The following is a 26,917-nucleotide window of genomic DNA, read 5'->3' on the forward strand; positions in this document are numbered from 1 at the left end:
AAGTGACATACTCTTGGTCAGAGAAAATTCATCTGACTGAAGGGTCCTTAGCACTCTGCTACGTCTCCCTGAAAGGCAAACTGGGCCACAATCATAATATAATATTGCAAGTCCACTATTCTTTTTCTTTGGGCTGTGCCACACAGCATGCAGGATCTTAGGTCTCTAACCAGGGATTAAACCTGTGCCCCCTGCAATGGAAATGTGGAGTTTTAACCACTGGACCACCAGGGAAGTCCTTATAGTTCAATTTTTTAAAAAACTGGGCCACATTCATGACTTTATGGAAGGCATAATACTCTGAAGTCCTGAGTTCCCACAGATCTGTAAATACTGCTGACCAACTGCTGGGTAGGTGCAAACTGACTTTACACCATCTAAGGGCACAAATAACTAGAACTCTAAGACCTTCAACGGAGAACATCCAACACACACACTGCTCATAAGAACACAAGTAAAAATGGGTACAATTGAATGATTTTTCATAAGGGGGAGGAATAGTAAGAAAGGAACTGGCCAGAGTTTATCATAAAAAGCCAAGCTCAGAAGATACGATTGAAATAAAATTTCTAACTGCATGTACCCTCCCTATACCAAATGCTGACTTTCCCTCCTCCATGCTGGGGCGATGAGGTCAGTGGATCTTGTTTCTGCTCCACTGACTTTTGCACATGCAACCTGATAGCTTCTGGAAACAAACCAATGATTACCGATCATTAAAGTATGTCGTTTTAATTAAAGGAGGGTGCTACGTGGAGCAGGGACGGGTAGTAACCCAGTTAGCAGCCAACCCAAGTACCAGGTAAGAACCCACTCTCCTCGGTCTGGCTCACCAGTCCCTTCTCCTGCTTCTGCCTCCACATCACAGCCTGACTGGGCCCAACGCTGCTTTGAGCCCTTATGAAATCGGGTCAGCCCATCTAGTACCTCACATGTGGCATTTTCCAGATATGCCTTGAGCGGCGAGAAGTTGGTGCTAAAAGAGAGGCTTGAAATTTAACAGGGTTTTGAAAAAGAAAAAAGAATAAAAGTCTAGACTGCCAAAAAATAAATGGGCATTGCTGTAAAATTGTGTTGCACAGCGAGAATACAAATATTATTCATGTTAAGGAAAGGGTTGACCTAAGATGTGATTTATAGGCACTTCAAATGCAGTACAGGAAGTAAACGGAAAAATTAGGGTGTGAGGTCACCGAGTAGGCAAGAGTCAACTTAAGGGTAAAGTTAAAAACTTGAGGAAGGGAGCACACAGTTCAGCTTGCCATATAAATTAAGATCTGCCCTCACTTTGAAAAAATGGAAAAAAATTAAATATTAACATACATATGTTACAAAAGGCATTTTCTGCTCTACATACAGGAAAATAGATAAATTGTTATAGGATGAAAAATGTCAATGGGATGTTTCATAAAGAAAACAGAGAGGAAGTTGATGCAATCCAAAAATCAACTGTGTTATCAGTCAGTAATGTAAACGAACCACAGTTACAAGTTAACGGGCTGTAGAGGCAGTGTCCTGAGCAAGAACAAGGAATCCAAACCAAGTTTTGTTTTTAGGGACGTGTCATTTCATTTTTTATTAAAATAGTTTAAGTTGGTTTGGACAGTTCCCTAACTTGTTAAGTGCCAGGAAAGGGTGACTGAAGCAGAAAGAGATTTCAATTGTCAAGTTCCAGGCGCTCCCGCTCTCTGGCCATTCTATCTAAAATACCCTTAGCACGTTAGCATTAAATGTTGCCTTTCTTCCTTTCTGTTTCTCCGGGGAATTGAAGTGTTTCCCAAAGACCCACTAGAGGGCAGAGCTTTGTGAGGTTCTGAAATTAGTTAATTGCGCAACCAGCCCACTTTCTGGGCGACTAGGAGGGGGTAATCACAAGAATGGCTGTGACCGCGCTTTTGGAGAGCTTGTGACTGTCTCCCCTGGGCCAAAGTCCACACAAAACAAAACAGGCAAGAGACCCTTGAAGGATCCCTCCTGGTGGAAGGAAACCATGCCGATGGAAGTGAAGTGAAGATAAGTCGCTCAGTCGTGTCTGACTCTTTGCGACCCCATGGACTGGGGCCTACCAGGCTTCTCAGTCTATGGGATTTTCCAGGCAGGAGTACTGGAGTGGGGTGCCATTTCCTTCTCCAGGGGATCTTCCCGACCCAGGGATCGAACCCCGCTCTCCCGCATTGTAGGCAGACGCTTTACTCTCTGAACCACCAGGGAAGCCTGGTGAAAGGAAACCAGGGCGGTGGCGGGGAGCTCAATCACTGCCTGACACAGAGCAGGCCAGAAGGGGGCGCTGCAAGCCGAAGGGGAGCAATACACAGCGGAGGCTCAGACACAGGACGCCCCGGCTTCCTCCGCTGCCTGGGGAACAACACCGGTGGGCAGGGTCTGCCCCACCGATCACTCCACTCACGCGCCTGGGGCTGCTTTTCACAGCAGTCCTTCCCCGCCTTCAGCAAGGCCTTGCTGTCCATTTTACTGTCATTTTATCTGCATATAAAAATACTGGGTGAGAAAAGCCAGGATATCAGGAAAATCCACTCCCCGCCTAATGCCACCGATATTTTCAGCCCTCATCTCAAACTCTCACTGGCCTCTGTTGGGCTGTAAGCCTGGAGCGGCCAGAGTCAAGGCTGGAGGCCGCATCCTGAGGGCGGCTGTGATACAGAGAAAACGGTGCCTTTTGGAGAAGTCTGAGTGGGCAGCTCTCAATCAGTCCTCAGCTGCCACGGATGGCTCCCACAGAGTCCCACAAAACCCAGAGGTCACTCTGGCCCCTACAAGGCATTCTCACGCCGGAAGACAAGGAAATATGTTCCCGGGGCTCCAAGTCCCTTCGTTGCCTGGGGACCTGAACACAGGGTGAGAACTAATTCCCAGTGATTATTGACCACCCCTGCAGTCAGGGTCCTCATTAACCCATGCCCTCCTAGCGTATCTATCAGAGAGAAATCTGATCTCAGCTAAGGGTGTGGGAAGGGGCAATGGGAATTTTCTCTGTCTTTCAAACTCTGCATTAGAGTCCCATACCAGGTATAATTAAAATTTTCATACCCGCAGCCTCTGTCCAACTGCTCTAAGCCTCAGTTTCCCAATTTATTAAAAGGTAAGAATAAGATTGACTATGTCATGGGATCTCCAAGAGGCCAGAATGTGGTCATGCAGTAATCCCTGCAAAGCCAAAAGTGCCGCTTTACTTGTTGGTCAGCCTCTAATTGCAGGCTCTGTCTGCCCATCATCTCATGGGATGGTCTGCTTTTCCACCAGAAACTGTGAGGTCAAGGAGGGTCACCTTAACCTAAACAAGTCTATCTCTGCCCATCACCTGGAAAGGACTCCAAATTAATCTTGTGACCTTATAAATAGATGCCTGGTTTCATCCGTAAAATAATACAAAATTTTACCCTAGTTTCCTTAGGGATCCCAGGACAATTCATGGTTCAAAACTATTCCTAGGACTGCCATCTGCTGCTTCATCAGCCATGTCTTATACATTGCTAGCCCATCTTAAGCTTGTGGACACTTAAGAGCCCTACATCTTTTCACAGGGGCTAATCCTAAAGCAGGCTTCCATTGCCTCGAACTGAAAATGTGCCCTGAATTTAGAACAGTATATTTTTCTTCTTGCAGGTATCAGTGCACCTTTCAGCCTATTCGGATCACTCTGAATCTCCAGTTGAGTCTGAGTCTCCCCCAGGTTTAAGTCAAATCTCTAGATTGCAGGGAGAGGGGGATGTCCAGGGTGAACTACATGCAGTTAACAAACAATATCTTTTCATGGTCAGATCACAAAGGAAGAGGGGTACTTATCTAAAGCTAAATACCACGGGGTAGAGGGCATTGAAGGATAATAGGAGTCTCCACCCGCAAGGCACACTGTCAAAGTGAAAGAGATCATGTGGGTGAGACATTAGCACAGGAGCTGGCATATGGCAACTACTGCTATTATTGCTTTGATTATTATTAATGTACAGTTTCATCAATTTAGGGCCTCGTTTCTCCTGTTGTTCAGCTTTGACCATATGGTCACACCCAAACCCAAGCATGGTGTGGTACAGTGGCACAAACACTGGTTCAGAAGCCCACAGCCTTGGACAAGTTACTGAAGGTCTCTCATTTTCCTCATGGAGAACATGCAGGTACTAAGAGCATCTCTAGAACTAGTGTGAATAGTAAAGATATGATTATGTATTTGCATAAGTACCTAACAAAATGGACACTGGCTGAGTAACAGTTATCACTGTGATGAAAACAGGTACTTGGGTAACTTGTTAATTGTCTTAGTCAAGGAAAGACACTTCAGAGAAAATGGCATCATGTGTAAGGCTACACTAGGGTTCTGGAATTACCAGTGGATTGCAATAAGTAATTTAGGCAGGCTCTTCTGCTTTCTAGCCACTATATCCACACCCACGCCCAAGAAACACACACACCTGGAGAAAACTCTAAGAGTTTCCCATCAGACTGGAACAAAACTTGAAATCCATCCAGTGCTGACTCTAAGGGCACCTGGATGAACCTGGGCAAATCAGTGAGACTATCAAAAATCTCCATCAATAGAGAAGTTGTAAAGATCCAATGAGAAAATACATGTAGCAAATGATTTACAAATTCAAAACTATAATTATAACAATTCTTCCTCTACTGCCCTGATGCATCAGTGGTAAAGAATCTGCCTGCAATTCAGGAGACCCAGGAGATGCGAGTTCAATCCCTTGGTCAGGAAGATCTCGTGGAGGAGGAAATGACAACCCACTCCAGTAGTCTTGCCTGGAGAATTCCATGGACAGAGGAGCCTGGCAGGCTACAGTCCATGGGGTTGCAAAGAGTCAGACACGACAGCTTAGTAAGCACACAGCACTCCTCCACTGCACACATTAAAGCAGTCCCCAGTGAAAGGACCATATAGGGTGTTTTGCAAAGTGACAGAGTCTGGTGAGGAAACTGAAATAAACAGTCTTTAAAAATTGATGTGTTACTCACCATCATCTAACCGAAACCTAGATTTAATGACTAATGACCAAATCGTGTCAGAGCTCAAAATTATACACCATTTTCCTCTGTGTTGCTTGTAACAGGCTTTAGCACCAAACCTTGTCTAACCCTGATTGCTTTGGGTGCTGTCGTTCCTGTTTCTGTTTTAGGCGGAGTTCTCCATGGGGACTGCCCAAGAGGCAGTGGGCCGTGGTAGCCCCATGGGTAGTGCTCACCAGTCACAGTTCAGTCCCAGGGAGCGGATGGCAACAGGCTGGGTCACCCCAGGGCGGGGACAGTGGAGGAGTATATATATGACCCAGGTTACTACAACTGAATAAACACACCACTGGCGCTCAGATCTGATGGCTAAAGCAGAGCAAAGAGGGTTTCAGTAAGAGCTCAGGGTAAGATTCAGTTTATTTAAAATTTCCTCCCAGGGCCATCCTTATAATAACCCAGGCAGTGGTTTCTGTAAAAGCCAGATTAGATCGTCCTGCCCTGCCTTTTAGAAGTTTCCACAACAGATGGAGGGACACGGCCTAGAGGAAACCCCAACTCACATCCGTCTGCATTCATTATTGGCCCTGTTCTCGAAATGCTATATGTTATCTTGAGCCTGTTTGTTTTTATCTGTCAGAGTGGTTTATTGTTAGGGAAATGTGGTGTCAGCTGTCTCTTCCCTACCATCAAAGCCGCTTCATTAAAGTTAATAGTGTTTGACTTGCAGAGATCTCTTACCGAGGTAACCCAAGAAAGCCCCTGCTGGCTGTTATTTTTCCGGCAGTAAAGGCACCAAATGGATGCAATAACTGCATTAATCTTTTAGGAAGAAGAAGAAGAAAACCGTGCAGCGTGACTCTTGTCTAGTAGCTGCTTAGTAAATGCACCTCGAATTTGCAAGGCTAACTCTACCCCTCAGTTAGGGGCAGGGTGTCAAAACGAGACGACCTTTGTCCTGGCTCTGCCACTCAGGCCTCTGTGAGCTGGCTTGTCACTTCCGCAGTCTGAGCTTCAGTTTACTTATCTCAGAAATGGATTTCAAGGAAGCCCTTCTTTTTCTAACTGGGGAATTCTTTGGACAAAAGTAATCTTATAACAAAAACTGACCTTGAAAGCAGATAAAAGCAATGTATTTTCTAGCTTGAGGTGAGGAGAGAGACCAGAGGACGTACCTTCTCAGCAGCTTTACCCTCCTCCATACCCCCTCCTGCCTAAAGCCATCCTCACCCCTCCCCAGAGGGTCCTGGTAACCTCCGTGGGCTCCCACTCCCACTCAGGACTTCCTGGAACATCATTTGAAACCTACTGGCCTAGGAGTCTTATCTTTAAGATCTTTTCTGCTCAGACTCTGGATTCTGTGATTAAGTAATTGAAATCAAACCACATGAGGACCGTTTCTAATTAGTGTAATAACTTTATAGAAGACGCTCTGCTCAGTGCCAGACAAACATGAAACAGTTTAGGCTTTGCTTTGTTCTCTGTCTTCTCATCACTGCTGCCAAATCTCCCTTCTCAACCGAAGTAGTGGATCTCAAGCAAGTTCCATCACCTCTGCGTTCCTGTCACCGAGTGCTAGTTAGTTCAGTTTGCAATGTCAAACTGACTCAGTTGGAACCTCATCACCTCCCTCCCCTGCAGGGCAGGCTGAGGCTGGAAGCGTGACTCTTCAGAATGCTTCCTCACCCAGTGGGCATCCTCACAGGCAGGAAAACCAGCAAGAGAGTCAAACGCTACAGCCCTCAGCACAGTGCGCACCTGACCAAGACAAACTGGGGCATCCTCACCACCTCAATCCCCCGTCAGCATTCTGCCATGCCTCTCCGGCCCTCTGCTCTGCTTTGCTCCAGAGCAAGATCAAGCAGGTGTCCAGGAGGAAAACCTAAAGCCAGTTTTCCTGTCTTGCAAACAAGAAGGAATGTCCCCCCTCACTAAATTTGTTGAAGGTAGTCTCTGTCTCTCCCTCTTGGAAAGAAGAGAAAATCATGAATTTTGTTTTTCCAAAAGGCTGTAATCAGAAAGACTCTCGCCCTCTCTCTCTTCCCCCACAACCTCCATAAAAGGCCTTGAGGATGAGACAGGAGACGGGGTCAGTGAGTGAAGGTAAAGGACCAAGTAGGCTGCCCCGAAGGAGGGGATAAAGGGGAGGCAAGGAATGAAGATGGGAAAGGGAGGGGCCACAGCTCTCACTGACTTAATTTAAAATCTGCATTTTCAACTAGGGCTCTAGTTGCCAAGTCCAATACGGGGGCGGGGGGGGGGGGGGGCGGCGAGGAACTTCCAGCAAACACCCTGCACACATGTAATACTAGGATGTCTACAGATTGTTTGTGTTTATACATGTGGCTTGGACTTGGATGGGTACCAGAACGTGCACATGTGTAAAACTCTAAAGAATCCCAAGCCACACATTTAGTTTTATTTTTTTGACCCAAGTCTCTGACGGAGAAAATAAAACGAGCGAAAAAAACCATTCATTCACTCATGCATGCATTCAGCTCTGCCTATAGAACCTTTCCTTACCAGGGGCACTCGAGCAAGGCAATGACAAATAAAGCATGCTCTCTGTCTGGCCGTGGGTATTCAAAAACCACAGAAATAATTTCATTTGTATAAAACTTCAGCATTACTTTTCAAGAAGCCTTTTATACACAATAGTTCATTAGGATCCTCACAGTCGTAAGATGGTTATGGTAGATATAATCACTATTTTACACCTGAAAAAACAGAAGCACGGCAAGCTTAAATGACTTGTCTAGTCCCACAGATAGCTGAGTACGGGGCAGGAATTAAAAAAAAATTTTTTTTCTTTTTTTACAAAAGTTTATTCTTAAATGTACAATAGGTTCCAAGACAACACTTCATTCTAGCTATCGGTGGCAACATATATTATAGCAGGGAATTCAGGTGTTTAAACAGGAATGGAACTAAGGGCCATCACTGCCTCAGGCACAAGGAACAGCTTACTTTTTTGCCAGATTTATTAATTCCACCGGTGGCCAGGGGGGCCTTTCCCCACGGCCTTTGCTTTTAGCTCCTCAAGTTTCTTCTGCTCCTCCTTCTGCTTCTGCTTGAATGCCTTATCTTCCTTGTCCATCTCCTTGGCTTGCTTCTTGGGCTGCTTTGGGGCTGCTTCTTGGCACCTTCGCAGCTCGACGTGGCGCCTTCCGCCCCTTCCCCAGACCCTGCCACTGGAAGCAGAGGAACTAAAATTTAAATCATTTGACTTCTGGTCCCAGGCTCTTTCTGTTTGATCAAACTGCAACCGAATGGATCCTGTGATTTCCTTCCAGCTGCCATTGCAATGTATAGCCCAGACTTTCAAGGATCTTTTCAGTTTCAAATATTCCATTCCTTTGTCTACCAAATTTTGCTTGTCAGACCACTTGAACTAGTTCTGAAAATACAGTCACTTGTATCAGCATTTAGGTTTGAAAAATATAACTCTTTTTTAGTTGAAATGGATTGAAGTTAGATTTAGACTTAATAATGTTAAGACTAGGCAAGAGTCACAATTTTTCAATCAAACCATCCTTTGGTGTAGAAAATTATTTCACTACACACATTATTTAAGCTATTCTGAAACCTACTCTGACGTTCTTTTATTAATCTTTTTCCTGTTTCGAATCCTTCCATCAGGCATTTCTGTCAGGCTTCTGAAGGGTCCCATATGCACACTTGCAGTGCAGAAATGTGTTCTTTTTTGGTTCATTGGAATCCTTCAGAATGTCTGGCACCAAAACATATTGGCTTTAATTAAAAGGCTATGATTTCTTTGAATTCCCATTAAGCTAGTGAGAAAAAAAATCTGCATTTAAAAAATACAGTTAACACATTAAGATACAGTTGTACTGAAAAATGGTTCATGTTTTAAAAACTACTTAAGCAGATGAAACTAAGCTGCCTGTAATAAAAATATGCTCATTTTTAGTAAAATCCTTCACTTCTAAATAGAGGGGTTAGCTTAGTACATATGTGCCCAATTAGCCATAAAAACTCAACTAGACATGAACCATGCAATCCACCAATTCGCCCTTGATTTTAAAACATAGATTCTATTAACAGGAATGTAATTTAAATGGTTAAAAAGTGATAAAGTACATAACTATAATCTGATAGGGTTTAGAATATGATACTGCTGTATACCAATGACAAATCAGTTTTGGATTATGACTCCAGCAAAGTTTGAAATAGCTTAAGCCTGATAATTAGTGATCCACAAATTCAAGAACTGCCTTATATTATGTTATATATTATACTCACTCATACCTCTTTGCCCGTGAGCAGAAACACATTCTCAAACATTCAAAAAATGGGCCATGTCAATCTTTTTAAATTCTAGGACCTGAATGCCCTAGAAACCCAACTTAGTTTTCTCTATTCAACTTATCTTTAAAACATGGTATAACTCAAGACAGTTGCTGAAGAAAATATTTAAGAGTGCCCATGAGTACAGTGAAAGTGCTGCACTCAACATGCCTGCAAATTTGGAAAACTCAGCAGAGGCCACAGGACTGGAAAAGGTCAGTTTTCATCCCAATCCCAAAGAAAGGCAATGCTAAAGAATGCTCAAACTACCGCACAATTGCACTCATCTCACACTCTAGCAAAGTAATGCTCAAAATTCTCTAAGCCAGGCTTTGGGAACCATGTATGTGAACCACGAACTTCCAGATGTTCAAGCTGGATTTAGAAAAGGCAGAGGAACCAGAGATCAAATTGCCAGCATCCGGTGGATGACTGAAAAGGCAAGGGAGTTCCAGAAAAAACATCTACTTCTGCTTTATTGACTATGCCAAAGCTGTGTGGATCACAACAAACTGTGGAAAATTCTTAAAGCTATGAGAATACCAGACCACCTTACCTGCCTCGTGAGAAATCTATATGCAGGTCAAGAAGCAACAGTTAGACCTGGACATGGAACAACAGACTGGTTCCAAATCGGGAAAGGAGTACATCAAGGCTGTATATTGTCACCCTGCTTATTTAACTTACATGCAGAGTACATCATGAGAAATGCTGGACTGGATGAAGCACAAGCTGGGATCAAGATTGCTGGGAGAAATATCAATAACCTCAGATACACAGATGACACCACCCTATGGCAGAAAGCAAAGAACTAAAGAGCCTCTTGATGAAGGTGAAAGAGGAGAGTGAAAAAGTTGGCTTAAAGCTCAACATTCAGAAAACGAAGATCATGGCATTTGGTCCCATCACTTCATGGTAAATAGATGGGAAAACAATGGAAACAGTTACAGACTTTATTTTCTTGGGCTCCAAAATCACTGCAGATGGTGATTGCAGCCATGAAATTAAAAGATGCTTGCTCCTTGGAAGAAAAGTTATGACTGACTTAGACAGCATATTAAAAAGCAGAGACATTACTTTGCCAACAAAGGTCCATCTAGTCAAAGCTTTAGTTTTTCCAGTGGTCATGTATGGATGTGAGAGTTGGACTATAAAGAAAGCTGAGTGCCGAAGAATTGATGCTTTTGAACTGTGGTGTTGGAGAAGACGCTTGAGAGTCCCTTGGACTGCAAGGAGATCCAACCAGTCCATCCTAAAGGAAATCAGTCCTAAATATTCATTGGAAAGACTGATGCTGAAGCTGAAACTTCAATACTTTGGCCACCTGATGCGAAGAACTGACTCACTGGAAAAGACCATGATTCTGGGAAAGACTGAAGGCAGGAGGAAAAAGGGAAGACAGAGGATGAGATGGTTGGGTGTCATCACTGATTCAATGGACATGAGTTTGAGCAAGCTCCAGGAGTTGATGATAGATGAAGCAGCCTGGTGTGCTGTAGTCCATGGGGTCACAGAGTCGGACACAACTGAGTGCTTGAACTACAGTGATGAAGTACAAAGATGTTCACTGGTTACTGGGAAAATGCACAAGGAGCATCAAAATAATCACTTCTCTCCAGGGCTTCCCGGGTGGCTCAGTGATAAAGAATCCACCTGCCAATGCAAGAGACATAGGTTCAATCCCTGATCCAGCAAGATCCCACATACCATGGAGCAACTAAACTCCTGTGCTACAACTATTGAGCCTGTTCTCTAGAGCCCTGGAGCCACAACTATTGAAGGCCAGGCGCCCTAAGCCCATTCTCGGAAACGAGAAGCCACCACAATGAGAAGAGCACGTACTGCAACTAGAATAGACCCTGCTCACCGCAACTAGAGAAAAGCCGGCGCAGCAACAAAGACCCAGCGCAGCCAAAGACAAAGTAAGTAAACAAGTAAACAACAGCAAAAGAATCACCTCTCTCTGTATCAGACTCCATAGGGATATGCCCACATGGGCCCAGGAAAGTCAGTGATAAGAAAGACCTGGAAGGAAGATGTCTCATCCATTTATCGTTATTTTTATAAGAGGTAACTGTGAGCTTATGCATCTTACTCATTATTGTAAAATAACACCCTAAACATTTATGGGATGGGGCTTCCCAGGTGGCGCAGTGATAAAGAATCCGCCTGCCAACGCAGGAGCCACAAGTCACGAGGGTTTGATCCCTGGGTTGGGAAGATCCCCTGGAGGAGGAAATGGTAACCCATTCCAGTATTCTTGCCTGGAGAATTCCATGGACAGAGGAACCTGGCAGGCTACAGTCCATGGGGTGGCAAAGAGTCAGACACGACTGAGCAACTGGGCAACAACAACAACAATTGGGCAACAACAACATTTATCCAGCTTGAACCCATCAAGAAGAAGATGGCTCACCAATGAATTAGTGACCTCACTCTGAGAACCACTGCTCTAAGCATGAATAATATTAAGGTAGGATTTCTCTTATAAGCATTTATAAATGTAATTTAAATGAATTATATTGGAAGACACACTAAATTCTAATCATCACGATTAACTGTCTCATCTTTTTAAGTGGCCACAGAATAGTGTGCTGCCGCCCCCTAGATCATGTAATTCCAAGCAGCTCCCATCCTCAGACTCCACTCCTCAGGTCTAATCCAAATCCCATTTGCTTAGGCTCAGCAGACTCCCTCTGGTTTTATATTCTTTGGGGGAAAAAGTATCTTGTGACACCATTCTCCAAATACTATGCCACCACTGCAAACTTAGAGAATGACTAGGAATAGTGGACCCTACCAGAGGACCTGAGCCTGCCAAAATTACCAGAGGAGAGGCTGAATCAGGCGCTCTACCTGGTGTCCTAAAGGGAAGCAGTTTCTTGGAGGAGAGGGAGGAAATCGGCATGTGAACGCTAATGAATCAATCCGTTTAGTTCATGTAGAAATAAACCCACTGGGTATGAAGACCTCCTTCGAAGTTCACCAAATGTTACTGTGCTGCTTTATATTAAAAGTAAAAATGTCCAACTCTAGAAAGACATTCTATCATTGCTGGCTTTCTAACCAAGCTCAGATTCATTCCCTCCTCTCCATTTCTTGCTGCACCTCTTCAGATCGGTATTGTATCTTGCCTGGACCATTGCAGTAGCCTCTAAACTGGCCCCTCTGCCCTGAGTCTCTCATTTTTCACACCGCTGAAAAGTTAATCTTCCCAAAGTCCAGCTCTGATAAAATTACTCCCCTGATCAAAAAACTTGAATCATTGCTTCCCATTGCCTGTCAACAGAATTAAGATCACATTCCTTAGTCTGGGATTCAAGGCACTTGCCCCTTTCCAGTGTCGCTTCCTACATCACTCCAAGCAATCTGCAAGGCCCACCCCTCTCAGTACAGACTCCCTGCAGTCCCCCCACCTGGAGTACTGTCCCCTGTCCTCATTACATCTCCTTTTCAGCCCTCTAAGACAAGATTCGATCCATGTTTAAAGGCTTAGAAAAGAAATTCCATCTTTTCTATAAAAAGTGCAAAGAGCAGTTCCTGGTTCATAAGCACTCAATAAATATTATCTGTTATCGTTGTTACTGCCATGAAGTCGTTAATCTTCAAAGATGGAACCAACCCCTTCCTCTTTTAATTTTAGCTCTCTTAAGATACACATAATTACATGTTATTCCCTTTCATAGTTATTTAACTATATATTTCATCTTCTCTTAACAGACTGTAAGCTCCTTAAAAAGATCTGATTTCATTCATTTTTGTATCCTCCATGTCAGAATACAAGGCTTTAAACACAGATTTGAAGAAAAATGTTAAGTATTGCTCTAGGCCACAAGGGGGCATGGTTGAGCTACTCTTAACGGCGGAATCAGCCTACAATCAGTAATACTGTCTTTAGAATTGAAAGGTTTTTCTCCCTTGAAAGTGTATTTGTAAATCTGTTTAAAATAAATATATATGCATTATGTGTGATTACAACTCTATTCATGTTGACATGGAAAGACAGGTGCAATATAGTGAATTTTAAAAAGGAATAAGCAAAATAGAATTTATATGGTCTGATTTTTATAAAGATCTATTTGGGCTTCCCAGGTGGAGCTAATGATAAAAAACTTGCCTGCCAGTGCAGGAGATGGAAGAGACAAGGGTTCGATCCCCAGGTTGGGAAGATCCCCTGGAGGAGCGGATGGCAACCCACTCCAGTATTCTTGCCTGGAGAATGGCATGGACAGAGGAGCCTGGCAGGCTACCGTTCATGGGGTCACAAAGAAATCAGACATGACAGAAGTGACTTAGCATGCATACAGCACATTCTTAAACATTCACGGGAAAAGTAAAAGTCTGGAAGAATATCCATCATGATGTTATGACCTGTTATCTCTAGCAGGGGAGGGGGGGAAAGAGGGTAGTAATATGGAGGATTTTATTTTTACTTAGTACTTTTATGGATTTTTAAAATAATCAATACATATTAATTTTATAATTGAAAAATAAACCTATTTACTTTATTGTTTCTCTTTTCATCTCATCTCCATCTCCATATCTGATGTATTTGAAAGTAAATACACAACTTTGAGAATTTTCTGATGTACTAAAGCAAAGATTTTCAAAATCTCTTGATATGCTGTGCCAGGGGTATCTCAGTAATTTTTCATGGGACCCCTGAAATGAAAGAAATACCTAACAGGTAACACTTGTTAAGTCGTTGAGTTCAAACAACTTACTAGTTATGTCCTAGTAATTTAAAAGCCATTTAAAAGAATAATACGGATAGACTGAAAAAAATTAATTTCCTTCTTAAATGATCACAATCACTTATTCATGGACTGTTGTACACCTACTGCACACTGTACAACTTCTTAAACATTGGAATCGGATTGGACACTGCTCCCCTCGTTTCCTACTCCACGCTGGTTCCACCTCATGACCGACTTTACCACTGCAGCCACCAAAAACCCAGCTCCGCAGATAAATCATTAAAGGAATGCAGCACGATCTAATGCTGAAACTATGAACACCTCGAGCTAGTGGTTCCTGAGCATCGCACAGTATAGCTCTGTTTTCCTTAAAAATTTAAAATATCTCACAGCACCCTGCGCCTGCACTGCAGCAGCTCAAAACAGCGAAGAGCACAATTTGGCAATCAGATTCACAAGATAAAGCTGGTAGTTTTCTGTGAGGCTGGTGAAAGGGGAAGAAACCTCATTAAATTTTCCTTGAAACGATTCCAACCTAATAGCTCAGTCAAAATTACTTTGTTTTCTCTGAACCAAAGTCTTCTGGGAAGGTAATAGGATGGTGTGGGAAGCTGAGCTGACCTCCAGGCTCAGAGTTTCCACCTGTCCCCATTCCACCAAGTTCAGTTCAGTCACTCAGTTGTGTCCGACTCTTTGTGACCCCATGGACTGCAGCACACCAGGCTTCCTTGTCCATCACCAACTCCTGAAGCTTGTTCAAACTCATGTCCATCGAGTTGGTGATGCCATCCAACCATCTTATCCTCTGTCGTCCCCTCCTCCTCCTACCTTCAATCTTGCCCAGCACTTCCAATGATTCCGTGGTTCTTTGCATCAGCAGGTCAAAGTATGAGAGCTTCTGCTTCAGCATCAGTCCGTCCAATGAATATTCAGGACTGATTTCCTTTATGATTGACTGGTTTTATCTCCTTGCAGTCCAAGGAACACTCAAGAGACTTCTCCAACATCACAATTTAAAAGTTTCATTCCACCGAAGTCCTCTTCTAATCTCTTCCCTCCAACTCAAAACTGAGTACCAAGAGCAGCCTCCAAAGCAGCATGTCCCTGGGAAACACCCAAATTATTCTCCATGTTTTTCTGAGCCTGAATCTCCAAATATCCTACTGAATTTTCCATCTCTCTACCCAACTGTTTTGAGGCTTTGCAAAGATCTAAGGAGATTCTAATGAGCCAGCCCTGGTCCCTTCCAAATCAAAAAGAACTTTCCCCTGCCAGGAATCACCAATTAGCTCCTGGGACCAAGCCCTCCAATCAAGTTCAAGAACTGCTACTATCCAAATCCACTTGAAATCGGGACTAAGAAGAATTTTTTCTCTAAAGTTGAATGAATCCAGTTTCACATCTTGATTTAATGAGATGATTGGTGATTTTCTCTTATCAATTCAAATATAATTAAAACAAACCCCAAAGTCATCGTCCACTTGTGCGGAAGGAAGCTCTGTGCAGGAACTGCTTAAAGAACTTAATGTTACAGGTAGGTGGAAACCACCCAAATATCCATATATAACAACAAATGTGGCATACACATACAATGGGGTACTATTCAGACTAAAAAAGAAGGAAGTACAGACCAGGCTACAACACGAATGGACCTTGAAAACTTTACGCTAAGTGAAATAAGCTAGACACAAAAGGACAATTATTGTATGATTCTACTTACATGATGTCCCTTGAGATTAAAGCCATTGAAAATGGAATGGCGGTTGCCAAGGGCTCGCGTGGGGAGTGGGAATGAGGAGTTATTGTTTAGTGGGTATGGAGTTTCAGTTTGGGAAGATGAAAAAGTTCTGGAGTTGGATAATAGTGATGGTTGTTGAACAATGTAAATGCCCTTAATACCACTGAATTGTACACTTTAAAATAAGTTTATGTTTAAAATTAGCTTTTTAAAAATCATGGAGATGATTTTTATAGTAAGGGGAGCCTTTGATTTAACTGGAACCATGTCCCTGAGTTGGAAAGATCCACTGGAGAAGGAAATGGCAACCCACTCCAGTATTCTTGCCTGGGAAATCTCAGGGACAGAGGAGTCTGGCGGGCTACAGCCCACGGGGTCGAACAGAGTCAGACACAACTGAATGACTAAGCACAGGCTATGTCCCTAAATGTTAGGCTTCCCAGGGGGCTCAATGGTAAAGAAACTTCCTGGCAATGCAGAAGTCACAGGAAATGAGGGTTCAATCCCTAGGTTAGGAAGGTCCCCTGGAGGAGGAAATGGCAACCCAGTCTAGTATTCTTGCCAGAAAAACCCCTCGGACAGAGGGATCTGGCTGGTTACAGTCCATGGCATTGCCAAGAGTTGGACATGACTTAACGACTGTCCACGCAGACACACTGATGTCCCTGTCACATGGAGAGCTTGCAGTAAACCGAGAGATGAGTCCATTTGGATGACTTGGTGTTAAACACATACATGAAGTTTCAAAACCCCTGTTCTAAATAAAACAGTGTCTAAATAAGTGGACGAATAATAGAAACAGGGCTTCCTCCTCTTCTAGCCCTATCAGAAGGAAGAGTAAAGTATTCCTAAGGAAATTCAAACTCTCCCCCAAATTTCCCAGCCCATCAGGAACAAGTGTGAAATTCTCACTTATCTTCCATTCAAAGTTTGATACCGCACTGTCCCTTTGCTATAAATCCAAGGCATGACGAAGCAGTGAGTGTCTAGAATAGCAGCCTGAAGAGAGGGGCAAGTGCTCACTGACCTGGGCCCCAGAACCCCGTGTCCCGGGCATGAGGTGGCCTCGGAGCTGTGGCCTGGCTGTACTGTGGGACTGATGTTAAAAGTCCACAGTACTCTGTTTGCTCTTTCCCTGCAGGCCTGGCCTCCTGATACATTTCCAAACTCTGTTTGGAGGAAAGGGGCTTTCTGGGGTCAGCTGGGGAAATGCTGCACGATACATTCTGTAAAGGCTCAGAGAAGTCCTGCAGAATAGAAATTTCAACTCCAGCTTTCTCACATCCTCACCCACTGATCATTTAAAAATGTCCCTAGCTCTTCCTCTTCTCTATTTTGTCACTGGTATCCAATCTCAAATCTTCAGAGTCTTTTATTTATTTATTTATTTTGTTTCTCCTTTGGCCAACATATACCATCAGTCCTCAAACTAGAAATTTGGCTCCAGCCACACCTCTCCCATCAAAACTTCTTTTTTCCTATACCTCCTGTCATCATGCTAGTTGAAATCCTTATGATCATCCCACTTGACTGTCCCAAAAGCCTCCTTGCTGGTCTCCACATCTTGTTTTCTTCCCTTGTAACAACCACCATCAGAGGAATGGTTCTAGGTCAAGTCAAAGTGCTGGGCATGTCACAACTACACTTAAGAACCCTCAATGGCTCCCCAGTGCCAACTGGCTAAGGAAGGCCAGACCCCTCGGTGAGGTCCTCTGTGCTTTTCACTCCAAGCTGTCCTCCTGGTCTTATTTTTCACCCAACATTCTAGTCAACTCAACTATTTACAGGCCTCAAGATTTCTTACCAGCCCCCTATTTGTGCTCTTCAATGAACTCTGAAATCCAGCTCAGATACTAGAATCACTGTGAAATCACTGATCTTTTCTTTGCATTCTCCCAAACACTTCACTTTTTGGAATCTCATAATACAACCGGCTTTGATTAGTGTCACGTTTCAAAACAATCAATAGTATATCCACATGTTACACACTGAAGGACTACAAACAACTTTGAATATCAAACTGTCTTATTCATCTCTGTATTTTCCCTAAGTGCCTAACACAAGGCTTTATACATAAAAATGTTTAATAAATGTCTGTTGAATGCCCTGTTTCACACTATCAAATTCTTAAATCTCTATTATAGTCTTAAGCCAGCAATAGTCAATATTCTTTTTCCTGCATCCTGGACCTTTCTTCTGTTGAAATCTTAGATGGAATCTCAATATATGTTTTATGGAAAGATTTCATATGTGTTTTTAGATAAAGAGTAAATAAAACATATAAGTGGCATCTCATTTTATATGCATTTATTTTAAATTAAAATGTACAGCATTTTCGCATTTCTCATTATTAAGTGTACTGAGAATAGTAGGCAGTTTTGATGAACATAAAATTTGAAGTAGAGGGTTTGCAATCAGTCATTTCTGGATCCGGCTTATTTCTGTATTTTGACTTGGTTTCACACAATTGAGACTATCCCAAGTCACACAGATAAGTCATAGTGTGCAATTTTACGCTAGTGGATCATTGATAGGGTAAAGAATTTCATTTTTAAAGTGCAAATACAACTTGTTATATCAGCAACACATTAAAAAAGCCATTCATAGCAGTTAAGAACACAGACTCTGATTTAAAACCAAGATATCCTATTTATCCATGCAGACCTTAAGCAACTTATTTGGCCTCAGTTGGCACATCTGTAAACTGGAAATAAAAATAATTCTTCCCTCATAAGGTTGTGCAAAAAGATGATGGGTCACACAAATTAATGCTTCAATGGTCCTGTGTGTTAAAACATAGTATATAAGAGAATCAGAGTGTGCAATCTTAATGTTTTATCATATATAGAGCAGTTACTAAAATATTTATAAGATGTACAAAAAATAGCAACATCACAAAACCCACATACCCACCCAGGTTAAGAAAGAGAAAGATGACAGTTACTTTTGAAATGTCCAGCATGCCCTTCCCACACCTTTTCTCCCCTACGAGGTAACTGTTACCTTTCCCACATTGTTTGGTTTTTGTTTTTTCATTTTTAGCACTTACCCTGGCACTAGTATATGCCAGCAGAGAAGGCAATGGCACCCCACTCCAGTACTCCTGCCTGGAAAAATCCCATGGACGGAGGAGCCTGGTAGGCTACAGTCCATGGGGTCGCGAAGAGTCGGGACACAACTGAGTGACTTCTCTTTCACTTATCACTTTCGTGCATTGGAGAAGGAAATGGCAGCCCACTCCAGTGTTCTTACCTGGAGAATCCCAGGGACCGGGGAGCCTGGTGGGCTGCCGTCTCTGGGGTCACACAGAGTCCGACACGACTGAAGCGACTTAGCAGCAATATATGCCAGGCTTTAGGTACTTTCCAAAATTTACTCCAATTTAACCATCGTGTAAGCACTCCATGAAGTAGATAACATTTTCTTTCTTAAACGTGAGGACCGTGGGCCACAGAGATGCCGAGGGGCAGTCTGTAAGTGGAGGCACCAGGATTTGAACCCAGGAAGTGGGCCGCTGTTTCCTTGGTTTTAAGGGCTTTCCTGGTGGGTCAGGTAGTAAAGACTCTGCCTGCAATGCAAGAGACCTGGGTTTGATTCCTGGGTCGGGAAGATACCCTGGAGCAGGAAATGGCAACCCACTCCAGTATTCTTGCCTGGAGAATCCTATGGACAGAGGAGCCTGGTGGGCTACAGTCCATGGGGTCACAAAGATTTGGACACAACCGAGTGACTAACACAATCCCTGCTTCCTAGTGGGCCGCCAGAGTCCCGTCCACCGACACAGCCAGGCTTGAAACACAATTTGAAGCACACTCTAATGCTGTGTACTTGAATGAACATTTATTAAAAACATACACCACCTGCCGAACATCACGCTGGGCACCACAGAGCTGAAGTAAAAGCTGCTTCTCTGAGGGCAACTGCAGATCCCCCAGCTCCTCCCTGCGCTACGGTCTCTAACCCCACCCCTCAGCGTGCAGGGCCGCCTGACAGACCCTGGGAGCCCAGAGTGGCCTTGAAGAAAGGCCAGCAGACCCAGACACTCCACCTTGGTGTTGCCCTGGGTGGTTCTCAACAACAATCAATCCCCAAGGAACCACGGGAAATTCCAAACTTTTCTGCCCCCACTCCCAGCCTCTTCCTCATCAAGGCTTCCTCTGAGAAGCGAACCACGTAGGAATCCTCAGGAATCCACAGCCTTTGCCAGCAAGAGGCCAGGCGCGGCTTCGTAAGTGACCCAGCCCACAAGGAAAGGCCTCGACTTAAGCGCATGTCACTCCCCTAATTACTCCCTGTGCTGGGAGTCCAACAATAACAGCGCATCTTTCATGGGCACCTCCCACCGTGAACTTGGGAACCTCGCATGCAGCCAAGCGCTAGGAAGTGCTAAAAGGGTCAGGGGCTGTGAGCGGCCTGCAGTCCCAGGCCTCTGTGGGAGAATCCCACTTGCTCTCTAGTCCAAAATCTGGGCCCCCCAAAAATTGCCTGAGCCCCAGCTTCACCAGGGCCTACTTCCTGAGACTGGGAGGGGCCCTTAGAAGAGCCAGTGGGTCACACAGCATCTGCACCCAAGCTACCCAGGGGAAAAGGAGGTGGTGGGGGTAGAGGGGCCAGGAGATGTTTCCTTGAGGGTCACATTCACTTAGCAAATGCTCCCAAGGCAAATGCCCTATACTCTGAACTTTTTTTTTTTTTTAATGTTTACTAAATATGAGTCCTGGTAGACCCTGGGAGGTGGCTGGTATGGTACTAGGATGTTATTAATAACAGCAAGTAAAAGAGCAAAGTTCCTTAAATTATCATAGTGGGGGCAGGCAATAATCAAATTAATAATTTCAGATCATGATAAGTGCTTTGAAGAAATAAAATATCCTTGCTGTGTGAGGGTGGGCAGGGAAATGGATTTTGAAAGCAGAGATCTGAATAAGGACGAGCAAGCAAAGCAAAGGCAAGAAATAATCACCCCAAGCAGAGGGAACATCAGTACAACTGTGGGGTCTCTGATTTAATGCTGATTGGGGGTTTAAGAAATGTTTTCTGAAGAAATTAATGTTCTCTAAAGTCTAATACAAGGTAGAGGTGAGTTCTTCAGAGTGCAAAGATCAAAGTGCTATATTGGAAAATTTGTTCTTGGCTTTATGATGCAAAAAGAATGTGTGTGAATATATATTCACATGTCTCACAAGGGTCTTTAAAGAAAGCCTTTCAAGTCCTTTATCCTTTAAATTTTTATAACATAGGTTGAAAGTGTGATGCAATCTTTAACTTCTAGCTTATGTATTGAGCAATCTTTTTCTCTGAACTAATGAAGACGTCTGTTTTCTTAGGATGTAACTAACCTCCCTGTTCTAGAATTTGAAATAAGAATGCCCTGTACCTCTAAATGCAACTATGTAAAAAGTACGTGTGCACATGGACCTAGGCAGTGGGAGATATAGGACAGGGGTAGGGTTGTTTTCAATACTGTTGTTAAAACATTTCAATGTTGTTGTTAAAACTGGGAAGAAAAGAATACATTGTGCACCACTGTGCGATCTTCTTGTCCTCGATGTTAATAAACGTGTTTTTCACTGTTGTTTATATCCCATTTCTAACATCACTACCATCTTACATCTGCTCCAAGCCGCAAAGTTGAAAAGTGCACGAGGTCTTTACCCACCCTTGTGCAGCGAGTGAGCCTGCTCACCTACGATCCATGTGCACCCTTCTTTCTCACTCTAGACAGAATTTCTTGGGGAGCCCTCAGGCTCCCCGCCCCCCCCCCCCCCCCCCCCCCCGCCCCCGGCCATATTTCTCTCTAGGCTCTTATTAAAACCAGGTGCGCGGGAGGCGGGCCTTTTTGGACAGAAAAGCCTTCTCTGGGCCCAAAGCTCCCCCTTCCGGTGTGTTTTCTAGCGGGAACTCCGAGCTGAGCAAAGAGAAAGCAGGCAACTGGTCCTGGCCGGGCAAGCCGGGGTGACCTTGTCGAGACGGGCACGCGGCTTTGGCTGTGCAAGGGCAAGGTGCACAAGGGCAGAGAGTGAGGCTGGGGGCGGGGAGGGGGGTAAACACCCAGTGACCCGGGTCATTCCCGCTCCATGCCACGCAGGAGCGGGGACCGCGGGCCCTCAGGCCTGGCGGAAGAAGAGCGGAGGGAAGCCGCACCGACCCCGTGCATTTGAACTTGAAACCCGGGCTGGCGGCGGACTCGGGCCAGACCGCCGCAGGAGCCGCCGGAGACCCCGACTCTCCCTCCCGGGCTTCGCCCGCAGCCCCACGCCTGCTTCCAGAGCGTCCGCCGGATGCGCAGCGCTTACCCTCGGTGGCCGGTGTCGCTCGAGTCTCCTGAGACCGGGACGGCCCTTGTGGGGACCGGTCGTGAGTGACGCGGTGACCCGGGCCGCGGAGCGCACAGCGCGCCCGCCCGGGCCGCCGCAGCCCAGCGCCGGAGAGCCCGAGCTTCCGGGGGCGCGGGGCTGCCCGGCGCGGGGTCGCTGTGCGGTTCTCTGCCCGCGACTCTTGATCCGAGAGACTAGGGAGCCCAGCAAGGGGCTTAGCTTGAGAACCTCGCCCGCAACCTGAAGCTCGAATCCGGCCCAGCCTCTGAGAGGGCGTTGGCTACTTCGCTGGGTCAAAGATTGGTGTGCTGGCGCTTTGATCCGACTCTAGAGGGTTCAGACTAAGAAACAGGCCTCAGGAGAAAGAGGAGCATTGTCAGGTAGCAAAAAGTTAAGGTGCAGAGGGGAACAGAGACCCCAAAATATGTACTTCCGATTTTTGAGTGGCTATTTCCTATTCCTTGGACCAAACATCAAACCGGCCTGTTTTCTCTTTTTCTCTAACTGCTGTCTTTTAAAGCCCAGTTACCAGGGTCTTAATAACCTTTCAGCCTGACAGCCTTGCTTTCTGAGGGACTGCATGAATTTTAAGTGACCTCAGGAAACAGACGAGGTTAGAAAACCCAGCCCATCCCAAATGTTTGCCTAATACACTGGGCTCTGTAAAAATCACTCCAAAGTGGATCACTCCAGCACATCTTCTGGCCTTGGTGCCCTGTTTGATGGGAAAAAGTGTTCTCAGCCTTAACCCCAAGATCCTGTGACAATTAACAAGTAAACTTCAGAGAAGTTTCCAGATTAAAGCTACTCTAATGATTTCTGGCAAAATACTGCCTACACCAGTTTCTCAAATTTTGGTCCACAGACCACCTCCATTAGATTCCTGGGGGAATCCTTGTATGTTCAGGATTTAGAGCTTAGAGCTTACACTGTAGCTGACAAGTTAGATTAAGAGCGATGAGCCCAGAAATTTGCATTTTTAACAAGCTTGCCTTGTGAAATGTCTGCTCACTATAATTTGAGAACTACTAGACTTGGCTCTTATTTGACATTGCTAAAATGGTGCTTGTTTTACCATCTGGAACCCTCCCTCTCAACAGTATTACGCATTCTTTTTTTCCCCCAAGTGTAGACTATGAAGTTTGTGTTGCAAACAAACTGTGCTTTATTTCCTTATTTCATGAATTTTTAAAATGAAATTATGCCGAAAGCATTACGTCCCACTGTATAGAGCTCTGAGCACATACTGATAATAAAGCAGATGGGTGATACTATGTGAGATGGTTGGATGGCATTACCAACTCAACGGACATGAGTTTGAGCAAACCCTGGGAGATAGTGAAGGACAGGGAAGCCTGGCGTGCTGCAGTCCATGGGGTTGCACAGAGTCGGACACGACTTAGTGAGTGAACAACAACTAATGTTGGGCTGTTCATCATTCTGGACCACACATATTCTTGTTCTGCTGCTGGAGACTTAATGTTTTGTGATTTGCCTCCTAACCACCACCACCGCCCCACCACCGCCCCCAGCCCTCCACAAATTCACTAATCCCCAGTGTATCCTGGCATCTGGTCCCATCCCTTCATGGCAAATAGATGGGGAAGAAACGGTGACAGACTTTATTTTCTTGGGCTCCAAAATCACTGTAGGTAGTGGCTGCAGCCATGAAATTAAAAGACACTTACTCCTTGTTATGACAAACCTAAACAGCGTATTAAAAAGCAGAAACATGCCGACAAAGGTCCGTCTAATCAAAGCTATGGTGTTTCCAGTAGTCATGTATGGATGTGAGAGCTGGACCATAAAGAAAGCTGAGCATCGAAGAATTGATCCTTTTGAACTGTGGTGTTGGAGAAGACTCTTGAGAGTCCCGATTGGACTGCAAGGAGATCCAAACGGTCCATCCTAAAGGAAATTAGTCCTGAATATTCATTGGAAGGACTGATGCTGAAGCTGAAACTCCAATACTTTGGCTACCCAATTTGAAGAACTGACTCATTGGAAAAGACCTTGATGCTGGAAAAGATTGAAGGCAGGAGGAGAAGGGGAGGACAGAGGATGAGATGGTTAGATAATATCACTGATTCAATCAACATGGGTTTGACCAAGCTCCAGGAGCTGGTGATGGATAGGGAAGCCTGGCATGCTGCAGTCCATGGGGTAGCAAAGAGTCAGACACAACTGAGTGACTGAACTGAACTGAATCCCCAGGGTAGGGTTCCCCAGTGGCTCAGCTGTGAAGAATCTGCCTGCAATGCAGGAGATGCAGGTTTGGTCCCTTGATCGGGACAATACCCTGGAGGAGGAAATGGCAAGCCACTCCAATATTCTTGCTGGATTAATCCCATGAACAGAAGAGCCTGGCAGGCTATAGTCCATAGGTTCACAAAAGAGTTGGACATGACTTAGTGACTTAACAGCAACAACAACAACCCCAGTGCAGTGGTGTTTGGAGGTGGGACCTTGGAGATGATTAGGTCATCAAAGCAGAGCCCAGTAGGATTGATGCCTTTGTAAAAGAGGCCCCAGAAAGTTTCTTCATCCATCCCACTGTGTGAGAATACAGCTAGTAGATGGCTGCCTATGTACCAGGAACTGGGCTCTAGCAAGACACAAAAACTGCCTGTGTCTTGATCTGGGACTTTGCAGCCCCCAGAACTGTGAGAAATTTCTGTTATTTATAAGCCACCCAGTCTATGGTGGTGTATTATACCAGCCCAAAGGGACTAAGATACCTGCCAGTTTTTCTTCTACTGCTTCACTCAGCCTCAATTAGCACAGCTTTTCTTGGGTAAAATGGAAGCAGAGTCTGTGATCAAGATGGTTTCCAAACTGAACTGCACAACAAAAGCATCTATGGAGCTTTTAAAATACTGATACACACAGAATCTCAGCAGTTCCAAATATATTTGTTTGCAGAACCTATTTCACGAAACATCCTGTGCGATTAATGAGCTATCAAAAATAATACTGTCAAAAGTAGCACTGAACTGAATTTGAGGAAATAATTAAAGGCATAGACAGAATATTTGCAACAAAAATACTCAAAACTCAGTTGCTTATAATATATAGAAATTGGAAATAACCCAAATTTATCCAGCAGTAGAAAGTGGGTTATGTAAATGGTGGTACATTTATATGAAGGAATACAAGAGAACCATGAGTGTAGTTTAGGGACTATTTATTGGTTTGGAATGATATTCTTGGTGAGTAAAGTGAAAACTGCAACATGAACAATTGCTCCATTCTTGTTTTAAAAAAGTAAAAAGTCTAGTGATAACCAACAGAAGACCCAAGAAATCAGACTCCCAAGCTGATGATAGTGAGCTCTGGAAAGAATCCTAATTTGCACTGCAGCACTGGGAAACAGAACACAGAGCTATAGTTGGAAGTCTATTGAAGAAGTAAATTGATAACCTCTCCAGGTCATTGCACCTGGGTGACTGTGTCTTACCAGCAAAATACTGGAGGTTTATTCCTCGGGGAAGCTAAGTGCATTAAAAACAAGAGGATTAAATGAAAATTTAGATACAGCCCAAGCCTTGATCTCTAGTAGTTTGAAAGCCTGATGTATATCTTCTAAAGAGAAGGTTGCAGAATTCTTCTCTGATGAATCTGGCCAGCCAAAAAGAAAAGAGGGATGTCCCTGGCAGTCCAGTGGTTAATCTGCTTTCCAATGCAGGACATGTGGGTTTGGCACGTAGGTTCGATCCCTGGTCGGGGAGCTAAGATCCCGCGTGCCTCGTGGCCAGAACATAAAACAGAGGGATAGATAACAAATTCAATGAAGATTTTTTTTTTAATGGTCCACAACAAAAGAACAAAGAGAAAAGATGCTGACATGACAGGCTTATGATCAGATCCAATAAGATCACCCTATGGTGAAGCCCTTAGTTGATAAGCCCCATCCTCACAACTCCCAATTAATTCTTTTTTTTTTTTTTTTTTTTTTTTTTGCCCCTCTTGAATACCAAGAATCACTTGCCGTTAGAAGAAAATTCTAATGTTAAAGAGATGGTAAGAACAAACAGAAAAGACAAAGGCTATTGAGGAAGAAGAAAACCAGTATGCTTTCTTCATTAAAGTTCTCAGAGAAATAAAGGAATATATGCATCCATGAGCTATCAAAAATAGTACTATCAAATGTAGCACTGAACTGAATTTGAGGAAATAGTTAAAGGTATTTAAAATAGTACAAGCTATTTTAAAAATACAAAGCAGAAATGAGAACAAAGCGGAGCTCTTGGACATTGGCTATATGAAAAAAAAGGACTAAGGGAGAAAAGATATAAGTGACAAGAAAGGATATCATGTTTACCAAACTTGTTGGCAAGATACAGAGCCAACTGGGGGAAATTTTGAGGCTACCATAATAATTACATAAAAACTTCAGCAAACAAACAGAAAATAATGTAACTATTATTCCTAAGACAACTTAGTGTTGTGATTCAAAGGAAAACTCATCTTCATACTTTTTATACTACATGGCTCAGCAGTGAATTGTGTGTTATCTAGTCATGATAATGTGAACACTAAATGTTGATCTAACCAAACTTTTATGCTAGACCTGCTTCAAGAAGATGAGGGTGTGAGTGTTGTGTACCAGGGTGGGCAAGTGAAGATGGACGCTAAATGCTTATATGCCTTCATGGAAATCAACAGAAAATGCCTAAAAAAGAAAACTCAAGAAGTGGTTTAGACATATGTGTTAAATACCAAAGTGAACAACTATAAGATTCGAAGTAGTTTCCTCCAAAAATAAATCAGAAAATTGAGGAGATGGAGTAGCTTGGGAACTGCTATTTGTTTGTGGTAAACCTTGGAGAACAATGTGGATGTATAATTTGGTAAAAATAAAAACTAATTTTTAAGAAAGAAGACCAACA

At 43.9% G+C, this 26,917-nt stretch overlaps 1 protein-coding gene across 1 annotated transcript in view; it reads right to left on the minus strand.

The window, feature by feature from the left end:
• LOC128059930 (uncharacterized) overlaps window positions 1-22,053 on the minus strand; it is a 199,941-nt gene extending 177,888 nt beyond the window's left edge. Inside the window, exon 1 of the mRNA XM_052652177.1 lies at window positions 22,008-22,053. The gene's annotated coding sequence lies outside the window, so the exon portion shown is untranslated. The remainder of the gene's footprint in view (window positions 1-22,007) is intronic.
• Window positions 22,054-26,917: the final 4,864 nt, after the last annotated feature.

This window comes from Budorcas taxicolor, chromosome 15 (assembly GCF_023091745.1).
Source record: "Budorcas taxicolor isolate Tak-1 chromosome 15, Takin1.1, whole genome shotgun sequence".
In the NCBI taxonomy this organism is placed as follows: domain Eukaryota; kingdom Metazoa; phylum Chordata; class Mammalia; order Artiodactyla; family Bovidae; genus Budorcas; species Budorcas taxicolor.